We start from the raw sequence: 13,799 nt of genomic DNA on the forward strand, positions 1-13,799 counted from the left end.
CCAGGCGGTGGGTAATGTCTCAGGAGTTGAGGCAGAACCCAGGGTCAGGAAGCCCACCAGAGGGCGGCTTCCTGCTGCCATACACATGCATGCTATCAACAGTCACACACATGTGCAGGCAGATGCTTACATGCATGCTCACATGTACACATGTATACATATTCACACGAATATGCTTGCACATGTGCACACACATGCACCACATGCATGTAGACTCACACGTACATATGCATCATGCCCGCACACATGCACATTCACACACCTGCCCTCACATGTACAGTCACACACTTGCATGCACACATTCACATGTACACAGATGCACACATGTACATGCATTCACATGCACATATGTGCACACATGTTCACACGTGCATGCCTACACACACATTCACACGTGTGCACACGTTCACATGTACACACACACGCGTGTACATGTGTGCACATTCGCATGCACATCTATGCACACATGTTCACATGCGCTACACATGGGCATGCACATTCACACACAGGCATGCACAGTCACACATGTGTAAATAACACACTCAAATGCTCACATATGTACATTCACATGCACATGCTCACACATGGATTCAGACATGCACATGCTCATATGTGTTCACGAATTCTCATGTATGTAAGCACACAGTACACTCATGCATGCACACACACATGCACACTCGTGTGCACACACGCATTCATTCACATATACAGCCACACACATCACATTCACACATGCTCACTCCCACATGTACACTTACACATGAGTGCACACTCACATGTGTGCACACACATGCACTCAGACTCACATGTGCCCTCAGACTCACGTGTGCACACACACTTTCACAAGTGTACACACACAAGTGCACACTCACATGCACGCTCTCACATGCACTTCATCACAGGCCCAAGAGGTTGAAGTTGTCCTGATAGCCTCTCCCTCCTCTTACACCTATGTTGGGGCATCAGCGTTCCTTCCGTCCTCCCACTAGTAGGACCGCCATGTGCAATTTCAAGTCCACCTGCTGCTGAAATCTGCTGGGAGCAGGTTTCATTCAGGAGAGGAGATTGTGACCCTAAGACCACTCCCTGATCTAATATTCCATGGGAGATGCAGAGCCAGGATCTAAATCCACGTCCTGGGGAGCCCAGGTTGCCAACAAGGCGGCCGCTGGCGACGGAGGAGAGTTCAGGCCCCACGTGAAGCCCATTCACATCCAGTCTTGATGTTCTCTTGGTTGGGAGACCCATTCACCCCCAGTGCCAAAAACAAAACAACAAAAACAACAATAAAGATTTTAGAAACCAAAAGGTTTTCGAAAACTTGCTAAGCTGGAAGCTGAACCCCATTTTACTCCACGCGGGTAGTGGCTGCCATCATGAGACACTCAGTGGTTCTGGAAAGTGTCTGGACAGCCTAGCACACCAGGCTCGCTGCTGTGATTCCTGACACACTGAGAAAACAGCAAACTTTATATGTGGGGTCTCCCACACTCAGGGCTGGGATCTTAGTTGTGTTTGCACATATCCTAGAAGGCACCCCTGCCTCCGGCCCCAACCTCCACGGCCAGGCAGTGAGTGTGCAAATATTAACCTTCTAAATAACAGACTCAAGAATGCTTTTCATCCAGCCTCATCGGGAGCTGCTGAGAATGGTCCCTGAGAAGTGACACTTAGATGGGGGTGGGTAGGCAGAGTGGAGGGCCTGGGAAGGAGAAAGGGACCAGAGAGAGAAAAAAAATCCAGTGATGAGAAAATAAAGTAATTTAAGCTGAATTACACTTAAAATGACCTTTGCAATAGGTAATAGGCAATCCAAGACAGGAAGAAAGAGCTGAAATTCAACAGACTGAAGTCCGCCTTATAGCTTGAAAAATGGGAAATCCGAGGGCAGGAAAAGAGAGCAGGGAAAGCACTAGAAGTAAAATGAAGGCTGGCGAGGGAGAAGTCATTTTGTGGAAGGTTAGGATCATTAGCAAACGGAGAAATGATTAGCAGGAAAGTTCTCAAAATTAAAGAGACTTTTTAAAGAAGAAGAAAGAAGCTTTGTGGAACTTGACAATCATAAAAATGACATGGTGCAGACAGTGTCTAAAACGTCTGAAATGAACACCTGTACAGGCATCGTGTGATCATTGGGCCTCACAGGAGAGAAGCCCAGGTTTTGGCAAACTGGATCTTGTTCTGGGTGAGTAGCATTGATCTACTTTGGATAAAACGCTCAAGGAAATGTGAATCTCTTCAGCAAAGACTGCTCTTCTGGAAAAGAATTTATTTCCGTCTCCTTTCTGCTCATTTTGTAAAGGACCACTACTACTTTCTCCCCACAAAGCCCTTTTTGGCAACAACTCATTTTTGCCAGGATTTAATTTCTTTTTTTTTTTTTTTTTTTTTTTTTTGAGACAGTCTCGCTCTGTCACCCAGGCTGGAGTGCAGTGGCACAATCTCAGCTCACTGCAACCTCCACCTCCCAGGTTCAAGCAATTCTCCTGCCTCAGACTCCAAAATAGCTGGGACTACAGGCGCCCACCACCATGCCCAGCTAATTTTTGTATTTTTAGTAGAGACGGGGTTTCACCGTGATGGCCAGGATGGTCTCGATCTTATGACCTCGTGATCCGCCCACCTCGGCCTCCCAAAGTGCTGGAATTACAGGCGTAAGCCACCGTGCCCGGCCTAATTTCTTACTTAGTGGGGTCATGAGTAATTTTATTTTAACAATTTTGGGAAATTTAGAGAAAAGCTAAAAAACATAACCTGAACTCAAATTCATAAATGGAAAAGTGCACGTTTGTTCTGTGGGATTCATGTGAAGGAATTCATTTATCATGTGGTTAAAACCATAAGATGCTAGAACTGCACAACGTTCACCCTGACAACAGGGAGGGAGAGCTTCCTAACACAGCTCTGAGTTAAAACGGTGACACCTTCCTGATCTGGGCTCACCAGGTTTCCAGTGAAACGAAATGGGCTGAAGTTTCGAGCTCACTGATTTTCCGTGTCAGACACTGTGGTTGATATGGTGCCACACAACTGCTCTGGCAGAGCCTCTGGGATCCACTCCTGGGTTTGCTAGCTCCTTCTAGTCAGGCTGTAGGGATGCTCGGCCTGGAGGCCAGTGTGGTGGGGCAGCAAGGAGCCTGCCCTCCAGGAGCTTAGGGTCGGGTGGTGGAGACACAGTCGACAAAAGACAAAGTTGCTTCCTGACACTGATAAATGAGGAGCACTATTTTAAATTTGATGTCAGGAAAGGCCTCTCAGAAAGAGGGAGGTCGGGGCTACGACTTGAATGATGAGAAGGGATTGGCCTTGACGAAAGAACCTTCTAGAACAGCAAGTACAAAGACCTCAAGTAAGCAGGGAGTAACAATGCTCTGTAGGTTTGGTGTGTTTGGGACTGAGACATAACAATTAAAGCCAGGAGGCAGACGTGGACCTTGAGATGGTGAGTGGTTTAAAATATGCTCACAATTTGTTTGACATTCCCTACAGAAGGTGGAGCCAGATCAACCCCCCCACCCCTTGAGTGGACTTAGTGAATCATTTCTAGCAAATGGGATAGGCTGAAGTGACAATGTATGACTTCTGAGGCCAGGTCTTAAAAGACATTGTAGCTTCAGCCTGTGTCTTGGATCACTTTCTCAAAGAAAAGAGTCTGCCATGTTATGAGAATGCCAAGCAGCCTGCAGGAAGCCACGCAGTGAAGTCATGTGAGTGAGTACATCACCCCGCCCGTGGCTCCTCCACCTCAGTTGAGCCTTCAAATGACAGCAGCCCCTGATGACACCTTAAGCCTGAACTGGACCCACCCAGTTTAAGCTGCTCCAGAACTCCTGACCCACAGCAATTGTAAGGGATAAATACTTGTTATATTTAAGTCACTACATCTTGGGATAGTTTGTTACACAGCCATAGATAACTCATGCAGATGGGAGGGACATGATCTGACTTACTTTTGTGAAAGATCATTCTGGATTGTAGGAGGGGAACAGTAGAAGCTGTTGCAGTGGTTCAGGTGAGAGACGATGGCGGCTTGCACAGGCAGATGGCTGCGGAGACCTGCAGAAGTGATCATTTGGGATTCAAGGCATGAGTCAGGATAAGGGTGAAAGAAAGAGAGGTCAAGGATGGCTTCTAGTTTTTGTCTTAAGACAACTGAGAGAACATGGTGCTATTTACTGAGATGGGGAAGCTTCTGGAAAGACTAGCTGTGTGTGGATCAAGAAGTGAAGCCAATGGAATGTAGCCGGGACAATGAGAGGTGAGACCAGCTGGAGGTCCAGGGATCCAGGCAACAGGTGCTGATAGCTCCCATGAAACAGCTCTCCCTTTCTCTTCAGCTGGGTTAGATCAATTCCGAGAAACGATGGGCAGGACTTCAGCTGTCATCTCACCCAAGTGGTTACTTGGTGGAAGGGCTCAAACCCGCTCTGCCTACAGACTCCTCCCTGGCTCCCCTCCAGAAAACAGAACATCCTTGCCTTGCGCTGTTGGGTTCCTGTTCCTCTCTGACAGAACTCGCCTGTAACAGTCAGCCCGGAGGAAATCCAGACAATTCGTGTCTAGACAATTTGTGTCTAAATCCGTGGCTTTAGATCCAAGATTCAAGGTTCTTGAACCACCTGCCATGAAGGCAACCTCTTCTGCTCTCCCAGCACCCGCTTAAGTCTTCTTTCGGGGAGGGAAGTGGATTCTTGGGTGTGTCTGACCTGAGTGGAGTGTGTGTGTTTGGAGGGGTGGCACCCTTTTCAGCTTTCCACAGTCAGCTCACATGGGGTGACACAGTGAACATGTGACCTTTCTTCACCTACGGACCCCACAGGGCCAGACAGTACCCATTCTCCTTTAAGGACCAGTTGAGGCCAGAGCCAGAAGGCGTACTCAGGACGTTGCAGCACAGCCACAGTCACTGATGGATAAAGACGCCCAGGCCTGGGGGCTACAATGATTTCCCCGAGGTGACCCAGATCGAGTGACAGTTGACTGCTCCTGTGCAGTTGCTGACTGAACACAAATGTTGGCATTTCCATGTATCACTCTGCTCAACGTGATATCACTTATTTGGACTCCAGGCAGAGCTGTGTCTCTCAATCCCCTTTGAATTTCTACTGTACTGTGTCTAGTGCTAGTCTCATGGCAAAGGTTGAAACATAGGACAGCTAGCTGCCTGGGTATTTCTTCAGGTTGGTCACAGCGAGGACTTTCTGGTAGATATTTAAAAAAAATTCAGCTTTTAGGTCTCATTTTAGACCTGTGGAATCAGTCTTGGGGGTGGGGCCGGGGAGTCTAGCCTCCGGATGCGCTGATCTAAATTCCAGTTGTCCTTTGCTACGGCTTCAGTGAGGCCATGCTGTTACTTTTCACCATTTGTACACTCAAAAACAGGTGAGTGCTGTGCCTGTGCCTCTTACCAAACCCTGCTCCAAGTTCCAAAAGACGCAGCTGCTTCCTCTCTTAGGATGTCATATCTTGGTGGCAGCAAGGTTCATGCTCTCTCTCAATTCTTCTTAGCCTCAGGACTTTGGGACAGAAATCTAGAGAATGCACCTTCAGTGTCACTTACTGCTCTTATTGTAGGAGGGAAATCGAGAGCTAAAATAGAAGATTAGACTTTTGGGAGTTAAAGGGTAAAAATAATGCCCATTTTTAAAATAATGCCCCTTCCTTTTTTTTCTTCCAAGTTCAGAACCAATTGAAAAGTAAGATGCAAAGATGTGTGGGCATTATTGTGAATAAGCTGATGGAAGGACTTGGCTTCAGATCCAAGGCTAACAAGGCTTACTAATATGCACTGTGGCGTCCCATCCTGCCATGCATGCAGGCCCTGGGTAGCCCACCCAGGGGAAGGTTTGGCTCCACAGAGCAGACTGCTATTTGGGATAGAAGAGCAAACTGCCAGTTCTTCCAGACTTTCAATCGATTAATTCCAGTAGAAGTCCCTTCATATGAACCGTGATGCCAGGAAAAAAGAGGGCCCCCCACCTCTATCAGGGCATCAGCATTCCTTCCGTCCTCCCACTAGTAGGACCTCCATGTGCAATTTCATGTCCACCTGCTGCTGAAATCCGCTGGGAGCAGGTTTCATTCAGGAGAGGAGATTGTGACCCTAAGACCACTCCCTGATCTAATATTCCATGGAAGATGCAGAGCCAGGATCTAAATCCACGTCCTGGGGAGCCCAGGTTGCCAACAAGGCGGCCGCTGGTGACAGAGGAGAGTTCAGGCCCCACGTGAAGCCCATTCACATCCAGTCTTGATGTTCTCTTGGTTGGGAGACCCATTCACCCCCAGCGCCAAAAACAAAACAACAAAAACAACAGTAAAGATTTCAGAAGCCAAAATGTTTTTGAAAACTTGCTAAGCTGGAAGCTGAACACCATTTTACTCCGTGCATGTAGCTGCTTCCCTCAAGAGATGGATGGAATTTTCCATTCCAATAGCATTGCACTCCTGGAAATAATTAATTCCCACCTTGGCTATACCATATATATACTGCCATTCTTGTCCCTTTTTACATCCCCAAATTGAGTTGTGCAAGCAGACTCAAGATGGCAGAGTTTGTCAGTGAAACCATCTGAGACACAAAGCGTCTGCTGGTGGCTCCTGTTTCTGAATGTTTAAGTATATATTATAAAAGTTATTTGGTATGCAATAGTATGTAATTTTGTCTCTTGCTCAGATAACTAAACATGGCCAGGATGCTTATTATACAGCTAATTGGTAGGAATTATCATCAGTCCATTTGAAGCAACTGACTCAATTACTTTCCAATAGCCAAAAAGGAGGAGGGGGGCATTTCCAACATGCACATCAGAAGCTGGGGAAATCAAGTGCTTTCCTCCCATGGACTGTGGACTGGAAGACTCTCTTTGTTTGGACATCTTGCTCTGTGGCCAGTGATTTGGCAATTTCCTGATGCTGTCAGGCATCTCTGGGCTCATTCCCCTAGGCAGAGGGACAGACAAGCATGGCACAGAGCCAGACTGCCAGCCAAGCACGTCAAGGCAAATGGGAATCCACTGAATTCCCTTGGTTTCTTGGATGGAGGGAATTGTCACTTTTTTTTTTTTTTTTTTAAACATAGAATGATTTGGCCAGGTGCGGTGGCTCATGCCTGTAATCCCAGCACTTTGGGAGGCCAAGGTGGATGGATCACGAGGTCAGGAGATCCAGACCATCCTGGCTAACACGGTGAAACCCCATCTCCACTAAAAATACAAAAAATTAGCCGGCCGCGGTGGCAGGCGCCTGTAGTCCCAGCTACTTGGGAGGCTGAGGCAGGAGAATGGCATGAACCCGGGAGGCGGAGCTTGCAGTGAGCTGAGATCATGCCACCGCACTCTAGCCTGGGTGACAGAGTGAAACTCTGTCTCAAAAAAAAAAAAAAAAAATTAGCTGCGCATGGTAGCAAACACCTGTAGTCCCAGCTACTTGGGAGGCTGAGGCAGGAGAATCGCTTGAACCTGGGAGGCAGAGGTTGCAGTGAGCCAAGATTGTGCCACTGCACTCCAGCCTGGGTGACAGAGTGAGACTCTGTCTCAAACACACACACACAACAACAACAACAACATAGACTGATTCACTTCCTACAGGCAGGAGCGAATGCCCACTGCCAGCACTCATCTCGATGGTCCCCGCTCCGCACTGCACTGAGGCTTTTGTTCCATTTGGGCCCTACCTCCATGGTCTCCTATGCCAGGAGTCTGGGCTGTTGCCCCAGAATTCTGCCATGATGGTTCAGGGAACAACTGTCCCAAGGCTTTTGCTGACCAAGTGCAGATTTTGGCTGCTGTACTTGAAGTTTTTCTCGAAGAATGGCAGTGGCCTGGCTCTCTCCTGCTCTTTCTTCCCCAAACACCAAGTTCAAAACAGCATGCCAATATGTTGTTGCTGTTTCCTAATTCCGTTTCTCCCCATGGGCTCTCTAGAGTTGATCTTGGGAGACAAGGCAAGTTTGCCATCTAGGTAAGAGATGGCGGTTGCAATCTGTTGATACTGTAAGTGATATGTCAGTTTGTAACATTGTCTATGAACTTCCCATTAGGACAGACAAGGATTTAGTATCTTAACACTTCTTACTTACAGTTTGAACTGAACTCATATTCAATGTGAATATTGTGCCTCTGTAAATATTGTTCATTGTTGAACTAAGTATTTTCCTGTAGTAAAACATGATTTTCTTTCTTATACACTTGTTCAGGGTTTTTTTGTTTATTTATTTTTTGGCATTAGTAACTACCTCCTCATTGTTTTTATCAGCTTTCTTTCTTTCTTTTTTTTTGAGAGGGAGTCTCATCCTGTCATCCAGGCTGGAGTGCAGTGGCACCATCTTGGCTCACTTCAACCTTCACCTCCCGTGTTCAAGCAATTCTTCTGCCTCAGCCTCCTGAATAGCTGGGATTAGAGGTGCACACTGCCATGCCCGGCTAACTTTTTATATTTTAATAGAGATGGGGTTTCACCGCATTGCCCAGGCTGGTCGCAAACTCCTGAGCTCAGGTAATCTGCCTGCCTCAGCCTCCCAAAGTGCTGGGATTACATGAGTGAGCCACTGCGCCCGGCCAGCTTGATGTTTTTATATGCTGTCACTCATTCCTTCGCAACTATCCAAACCTCATAACATGTTTTCTATACAGCCAATATACCAAGGCATTGATCAGTTCTATTCCTTTTTCCTGAGAGCCTTTCCTTTACTTGCTCAAACGGACATTCCCTTTTTTCTCTCCTATGTTGATCTGTTTCTGAATCCCAGGACTAATCTACCCTCTTCGAGAGCATATTTTTCAGTAGCTTCATGCAAAAGGGTGTAAGGGAGGCAAATGTTTGGAGAGAGTGCATATCTGACAATATCTTTATTGTATCATTATACTTGATTGATAGTTTAGCTGGTAATAGAATTCTTATTTGACAAAAATTTCTGTTAAGATTTTGAAGATATTCCTTTTTTAACTTCTAGTACCCATTAATGCTTTTAGAAGTCTGATGTCGTTTTCACTTTCAGAGTGTGACTTTTATTTTGCTTTTTCTTTCCTGACAAGGATTTTAGTATTGCATATTCTTGGGTTCAGAAACTTCATGACAACGAATATGAGTCTTACTCACTCATTTTGCTGGATACTTAGTTCTTTCAAGCTGGAAACTCTAATCCCTCAGTCTCATCAATTTTCTTGTATTCACTGTTTGATAATTTCCTTCTTTCCATTTTCCTCATTTTCTCTTTCTAGACCTTCTTTTAGTCAGTTTCAGATATCCTATATTGATACTTTAATTTTCTGATTAAAAAAATCTATATTCAATTTATTTGTCTTTTGGTCCTACTTTGTGAAAACTTTCCTTGACTTTATCTTCCAGCCCATAGTTATCTACTGCATTTTTAATTCCCTGGACTTTTCTTCTTTTATTTTTTAAATCAATATAAAAACCAATTATTATTTCATGGAAGCGTACATTCTGTTATTATTCGAGTGCATTTTGGGGAATTTTCTTAAAATTTACTTCTGCTAAGTTCCTTTTCTCTCTTATTATTTAACTTTGAGGTCTCGCTGTGTTGCCCAGGCTGTTCTAGAACTCTTGGCCTGAAACAATCATCAGCCTCCCCAAGTGCTGGGATCACAGGCTCTTATTTATTTTTGATCTTTTTAATTCACATGGGTCCTTAGCTTCATGTGCATAGCTGAGGGAGGCATTGAGGCTGATTGAAGCTCTTTGTGGGTACATGGGGCTTCCTGGCAACTGGCCATCTCTCCAGAGCCATCTGACAGCAGTCAGCTTTTCCACTGGAAAACCCTCGAGTGTCTTCTGTGGAGGGCTTCTCTCTGGAGTGGTTCAGTTTCTCCAGAAAAGAATCTTCTAGTCTCCTCCCTGGGGGTACATATTTGGCTTCCATGGTACTGAAAGCCTAGTCAGGGAGGCTGGGGAGGCGAGTCTTGCTGCTCAGGGGGTTGAGCTTTCTCAGTCCCATCTCGTGCTTGGCGTCTCCTCCGCTCTGCTGTGTCCCCTGCTCCAGAGCCTTTCTGGTTGGATTTCTCCAGAAGAAAAAAATGTCCTGCTATTTCTTGGTTGGGGAGTGGGGCCGGAGGTTTGACTGCAAAGGTCCCATAGAGGAAGGGGCCTGCTTTCACCCTGTGGCTCACCCGCACCCCACAGTGCCTACAGCCAGGCCTGAGCTGGGCCCTGGAGCCCGGCTGCTGGCTAGCACTGCCAGGATGCCCCTGCCAGGAGGGGCTGTGGCCTGGGCTTTGCACCCTTTAGTGTCACTTCCCCAGCCATGTGTGCCTTTCCCAAATCTCATCTTATCTCTGCTCCTGCCTCTTCGTTTATTCTCTTGGTCTGTCAGTTCTCTGACTCTTCAGTGGGCTCGGGGTAGGGAACAGGGACAACATGTGTCCCATGGGGCAAGTGTTCGTGGGAATGGAGTGGACTTTGAGGATGCACTGAGAATGGGGATGGGAGGAACAGGAGCTAGGGCTGATGCCTCGTGACCTCACAGGATCCTCCCACAGTGTGATGCCTCCCAGGAAGGCCACAGCTGTTCTCCTGGGGGTGACGCAGAGGAAGCTCTCCCTCCAGACCAGGAAGATATGAACTGCTTAGAACTAAATGAAACTAAGCTTGGCTGGGCCTCAGCACCATGTCACGTCAAGGAGTGGCAAGAGCAGACAGCGAGGCTCTGCATATTGGGGTGCTCTGGGTGGGGGTCGCCAGAGAGGGGTGCAGACAATCCACTGGTACAGAAAAAAAATGCTAGAACTTCTATTTGTACGTATTTTATTTAAAAAAAAATCAGAAGCGATTCCAGGGACAGACGACAGGGGACTCCCAGGGTCAACGGGACCCAGGGAGTCCCCACCCCGAGGGCGGACGGCTCGTAGCTCTCAAGTCCTGCTCGGCAGTGTGGACTTGCACCCTGTGGGGCTCTCCCTGAGCTAATCCTTGCAAAATGTCCTCAAAACGGCAGCTGAAGAGTGACCTGAGGATGCCAGAGAGTGGCCCAGCCCTCCTCCTTTTCCTTCTCTTCCTCCTCCTCCTCCCTCCACTCAAGTCCACCACCGCCCTGTGGCTGGCAAGGCTGATATTCCAACCCCTCGGGAGGCTCAAATACATTCATACGCGTTTCCATCCACTTGTTGCAAAGATAAATTTTGTCCCAATGTAGAACAGTAGCACAGAGCTTTTTGGGTGAGCATGCACACACGGCTTATTTCCTCTTTATTCTTTGAACAGTTCTGCTGTTGTGTGAGCGGCAGCCACCTGGACATTGTGGGGACCAGGAACCATGGCCCAGCTAGCATGGAGACCTCCAAAGACGCTCAGGCCCCGGGCACGTTGTTCCACATTCAGGGGTGCAGGCGGCTGAGCCCAAAACCAAACCACAGCCTCTGCAAAGATGCAAGGAGCAAAACCCAGGCCTCAGGGCCTACCTCCTGGCCCCTGGGACCTCCACCACCCTCACTCCTCCTGGCCCAGGGGATGTCAGCCAGCCTTACTCCTGGCCTGGGGGACCTCTGCTGGCCTCCCTTCTGGTCTGGGGCACTCAACCCCAGCTGTGAGTCTTGTCTTGACATCCGTGTGTCCATTTTGAATTTGTAGAAGTGATCACAGGCCTTTCTCCTCTATTCTGAATAGGGCTGGACATTTTCTGACACTTTTAGTGACCATGATCTGTCCCCCAGGGTGGCAAGCATACAGCCCACAGTCAGTTCACTGCACACAAACACCAGGGCCAAAGGATGCCTTGAGGACTCATGCAAATGCACCAGATGGCAGCGGAAATCAGGGAACATCCCAGACAAAGGAGAACACAGTGGCAGGAAGTGGAAGGAGACCTCATTGGAGGGTGGCCAAGGCTTAGGGTGAGATGACCCCTCATCACCGACCAGCTAACCTGAGAGCAACGTGTCCTGGAAGGCCTCTGGCACAGAGATGGGGAGATGTCTTGGGCAGGACCACCAGGTTCAAGGGCTTCTTTTGCCACTATGAATGTGGAACCCAGTGAGGGACCTGCCTCCCTGTTCCACTCCTCATCTGTAAAATGGGTCCATATCCACAGCACTGAGCTCTGAAACTTGTTGGGGCCTGAAGTGAGTTATGCATTGTATTAGTCCATCTTCACCCTGGTATAAAGAAATACCCAAGACTGGGAAAAAGGTTTAATTGACTCACATTTCCACATGGCTGGGGAGGCCTCAGAAAACTTACAGTCATGGCAGAAGGCAAAGGCGAAGCAAGGACCATCTTCACATGGCAGCAGGAGAGAGAGAAGAGAAAGCAAAGGGGAAAGAGCCCCTTATAAAACCACCAGATCTCGTGAGAACTCACTATCACGAGAACAGCATGGGGGAAACTGCCCCCATGAGCCAATCACCCCCCCCCAGGCCCCTCCCTCAACACCTGGGGATTATAATTCCAGATGAGATTTGGGTGGGGACACAGAGCTGAAGCACATCATGCATTAAAGCACTTCGGGCAGGGCCTGGTGCCTCTATGTGGTGTCTGCTGTTGGCATGGGTGAGGAGGGAAGCCGTGACCTAAAGCTGGGGATGGGGCCCCGTCACCTCCGCTATGTGTCACTGGGTGAGCTGCTTAGCCTTTCTGAGGCTCTGTAACTGTGGCTAATGTCCCGGGGGTTCCGGAGGCAGTAGGGAAGGTCATGTATCTGGAAGGCTTTGCACAGGGCTGGCTGAATGGGGCAGGGCTTCGTGGCTGTGTGCTCTCGTGTTTGGAACCTGACGGCACAGGACCCAGTGATCTTCCTCCTTGGTAGCCTGCTTGGGTTTCCTCTGGATAAAGAGTTGGGATGTGTCACTGGCTTAACAGAAACGAAACACAGATGTATGTGGTATGAGCCACAGATGGTCCTGGGGCCTTGGCTCCATCAGGCTGGACCCTGCGAAGGCCACCCTGCCACACTCTGTGCTGCCGGAAGGAGGTCGGGCCTTCACCCCTTGCTTCATTCTCTGTCCCCTCAGGTTCCAGGAGGGACTCCCCTTCCCTCTGCCAGGCTCCATCTTTGACAGGAGTGACAGCAGTGTGTGTCACACCCCTAATGAGCAGCCGTGGCTGGGGCACAGCTTGGACTCACTTCGTCCTGCAGCCCAGCTCCCTGGCTTCTCCTGGGCATGGGTGGGGGGGTCGCCTTCACCTCCCACCACTGGAGGCTGTGACCTGAAGGCCCCAGGAGATGGCATGTGGCCCACCAGCCTCCCCATATCCAGGGTTTCACCTGGCTGTGCAAGTGCGCCCAGGCGGGGATGCATTACCCTCGTGTGCAGCAGAACTAGGATTAGTTCTCTCCTTCCCTCAGAGGAGTGGAGCTAATGCCAGCAGGCCAGCTTATTTCTACATTAGACATAGAGCCACACATTCTTACTGGAGGCGCCCAGTGACACAGCCAGCCCAGATGAGGGCACATAGGCGACAGGGACCTGGGGCGGGTCTCCCCAGACTCTAGTGCGCAGGGGCTGTGTCATCCCAGGCACTGTAGGGCTCAGCAGTTGCCTGGCCTCCACCCACCACACATCTAGTTGTGGCAACCCAGACTGTCTCTAGACATGGCCACTTGTCCCTGGGGCCAGGCCACCTTGCTGAGGACCCCCAGGGCAGAGGACTGGGCTGCTGGGAGCCTCTCTGTGAAGGGATTGTGGGGGCCTCGGCCACATGCCTCTGCCTGCACGGCCCTGCCGTGAGCGTCTGCAGCTGCTTCTCTAAGCCTTCCTTCCCCTGTCCTCCCATGGCCACCCACGGGCTCTGGCGTCCTCTCTCCAGGTTCCTGAATGCATTCAGTCAGGTTACAGTCCACGCTC

This window comes from Symphalangus syndactylus, chromosome 1 (genome assembly GCF_028878055.3).
Source record: "Symphalangus syndactylus isolate Jambi chromosome 1, NHGRI_mSymSyn1-v2.1_pri, whole genome shotgun sequence".
Taxonomy (NCBI): Eukaryota; Metazoa; Chordata; class Mammalia; order Primates; family Hylobatidae; genus Symphalangus; species Symphalangus syndactylus.